Here is a 3,841-nt window from a genome sequence, read left to right as displayed (position 1 = left end):
TTTAGCAAATAAAAATTGTCCAATAAAGCATAGGGAGGAAATTTTAAAATGCTTGGAAACAGTCCAGACCACAAAAGAAACAGTACTTATGCACTGCAGGGACCATCAAAAAGCAAATAACGAGATAATTAAGGAAAATGACCAAGTGGATCCATAGCTAGAAAGACCGCCCTTTAATATTGTTCAGTTATGGAACTTATACCACATTCAAAGAATATTTTTTATTAATAAGAAAACTTCCAAAGAGAAATAATGGGCAATGCTAGAAGGGAAGTTATTCCTGGTCCAATATGATGGGAAATTGTTAAGGATTAGATGAAACATTGCCATTAGAAAGAAATGCTCTAACAACATTAGTAAAAGCTGTGATCCAAAGAAAAGGACTAAACTGGACAGTTAAAGAGGAAGCTGAGGGCTGTGCTTTCTGTGATGTTAAGGGACCCAGGCCCTTTTGGCAACTTCATTTATCTGCTCAGATTTAGCTACATTTCCAGAGTGATTGTCATTATTCTGGTTGGTCAAATTAAATGTTCGAAACACATTTCTAGATGCTTGTGCCTCAACAATTTAAAAGGTTGTGCTCACAGTCTCTCACTACACACACTTTTGAATGCATTGGCTGTTCCTCCAGTTTTTATTCAGTACAGTGGACCATGAGAGTGTAAAGGTCGGACTACAGCTGAATCTTACGAAGACAATGTTTATGAGAAACAGCCTCGTTCCTGACGCTCCATTCGCTCTCAACGGAACCACCATCTCCAAATGCAACAGTTATATATACCTAGGCCGAGAAATCAACATGATGAATGACCTGGCACCTGAGTTATGCAGGAGGAAGAGAGCGGCTTGGAATGCCTTCAAGAGCGTTGAAGAAATAACTAAGAGGACAAAGAACCTCTAGCTCAGAGCACATCTCCTCGATTTCACTGTTCTTCCTGCATTAACATATGCCTCAGATACCTGGGCCCTACGAAAACAGGATGAGAACGCTATTTGGGTCTCTCAAAGAGGAATCGAAAGAGCTGTGCTTGGAGTATCATGCTTCACTCAAACGAGAGATAGAATCCCGAGTTCCGATCTCCGTCAATGCTCAAGAATCAGGGACGCTGTCTCATTTGCCAAGGCATCAAAAATCAGATGGGCTGGACAAGTAATAAGGTTTAGAGATGACCATTGGACTAGAGCCACTACTGACTGAATTCCACGGGACATCAAAAGATCACATGGACACCCACCTAAATATGCTCCCACTTCTTTGTCAAGACCCTGAATGATCAGTTTGAGGCTCTGCATCTGCATGTTCCTAGAACAAGCAGTTGCCACTGCTTGCTGCTTGTTCGCATGCTAGCACGCAACAGGGATAAATGGAGACGTTACTGGCACCCACTCGAGTAAATCGATGAGTAACGGGGTATCAAGTGATCAAGTGATATATAAGTTATATATATATATATATATATATATATATATATGGATATATAATCACCACTCAGAAAAAAACTCATAAATGTAGTACATATGAAGAATCTAAAACATTTTTTTGGATGGTGAACTGCCTATGTTTGAATTACTCTCTACAACCGATTCCTTTGGACAGAGCCAAAGGAACTGTTTTGATGCAGTTTTTTAGTGGTTATTTTGAACAAAAAATTATAAAATGGGAGAGGAGACTGAGAGACAGTACCCCAGGTAAGGACAGGCTTTTTGTTTGGGTCAACACAGGAACCATCTTTGGCACCACATCTCATTCCCCAAACTCCACCCTTGAGAACAGAGCCAGAGTGTAACCCAACATCCCTCCAAAAAATTAATAATATTAGATGAACAAATGTATTTGTTTGAATAGTGATTTCTAAATCTTAGAATCTCATCATTAAAGAACACTTTATTCTTTAGGGCAATGAAAGTAGGATTTATTCTTTTGTTTGGATACTGGGAATGGATCCATGGAAACACAGTCACCTTTGAATTATCTGTCCTATTAGGTGAACAGTATGAATCCAGCACCAACAAGGCTTTTAATTATTTTAAGATATTAATTAAAAAGGCCCATTTATTATAGGAATTCACCTATAAGTTGTAAAACAGTCTTTGTTGAAAGTCAAAACTAGGGGGCTGGAGCAATAGTACAGCAGGTAGGGTGTTTGCCTTGCACGCAGCCGACTGGGGTCAATTCCAAACACCCTATATGGTCCTCCGAGCACCTCCAGGAGCAATTTCTGAGTACAGAGCCAGATGTAACCCCTGAGCATCACAAGGTGTGACCCCAAAAATAAAAAAAATCAGAACTAATAGAGAACAAAGAAGAACTATTGATTGTAGTTTTGAGTATATTAACAAATGTATACTGAAATGTCAAAGGAAATAGTACAGGGGATAAAGTGCTTGCCTTGCATGTAGCTAGCCCTGGTTCCATCCCAGCTTCTTTCAATAAAACCTACTCTATTGTTGAATTCTCTCCCTTTGACAAAATTCCTTCCTTCTTTGTATTAATCTATGTTCTCCCACTTCTGCTCACATTATACTCACCATCTCTTTTAATATCACTTCATCCTGACTTAATCATACAATAGTTTAAATACCTTTCCATATTCCCAGTTTGCATGCCTACCATTTATTTCACAAAGTTAAACAAAATGCACTACTTTAAAATTGCTAATACACTTAATTTTTAATACACTTAATTTCTTTCAAAGGTAGGCCAAGAAAATCATTATAAGTAATTCAAGGTAAAGTGTGTTTTATTTTGTATAAATATGAATAAAAGGAGCTTTTGAACAGTAAGCTAACTAGAAACAATTAATTGACAATTTATTTTCTTACTTCCAAAATAAAATGACAAGAAAACTGGTATGTTATCTTTTGAAATTTTTTTCACGTACTTTAATATATTTAGTCCACATACTCATACACATCGGTATGTATGATTATCACGTCTTTTATTTTATACACTTCGATCAAAATTTCAAACAATAAGAAAATTCTGAAAGTCCTTTGTCAGGCAAGGTTAAACAATAACAACCCAAGTGGATTTTTGGATAAAGGTACTAGCTGAAAGAAGAGAAAACGAGTTGGTTTTCTCTGTTTCAACAAGCATGTATGGGATAATATTGGTAGCGACTTGAAAAAGAATTACGCTCCATGTAGGGCCAAGGTTAAGACTAAGATATTAGAGGCTAGGAGAGCAAAGTAACTACAACAGTTCATATGCTTTTGAGAGTATTTCTTTGTATGGGAGAGATTGATTTTCCCACAACTTTTCCCAGTACCCCGACGTTTAGTCTTTATTAAATGACCCAAGAAAATATGAGCGGCCGAGAAGGCTTAGATTTCCTTAGCCCACAGTTATATATACTCAATAGAGTTTTCACTAAAATTACTGAGAGTTTTATAAGAGTAAATGAAATCAACCAAGTGTACTATTATTTCAACAGTGTACATGAAGCTTTTGTTGTTCTTTCTTAACTCAATTCTGTAATTTTTTCAGAATTCTATAATCAGCTTCTCACGGATGTAGCTACAGTGTTAATAAATATGAAAAAGATTTTATGTTAAAAATTTGGCTCACTGCATGCATTTTTAATTTAAGAGAATAAAATTATGCATCTTTTTTTCTCTATTTCCTCCACAAAAGTACTTTGAAGTAAATTACACTGGGCATTTCTTCTTTCCAAGAAATGACTTCAACTAGAGATCAGAACAAAGATACTTTAGCTGCTCTTGGTTCCTTATCTAAAAATAATGAGAACCACCTTTTTCTCTGACAATTTAAAAACTCATACTCAAAAAAATAAATAAAAAAAGTATGGAAGCGCTCCAGATATAATAGAAACCAAAGGGT

This window comes from Sorex fumeus, unplaced genomic scaffold (assembly GCF_029834395.1).
Source record: "Sorex fumeus unplaced genomic scaffold, SorFum_2.1 ptg000106l, whole genome shotgun sequence".
Lineage (NCBI taxonomy): Eukaryota > Metazoa > Chordata > Mammalia > Eulipotyphla > Soricidae > Sorex > Sorex fumeus.
Note: the sequence above shows the minus strand (reverse complement) of the source record.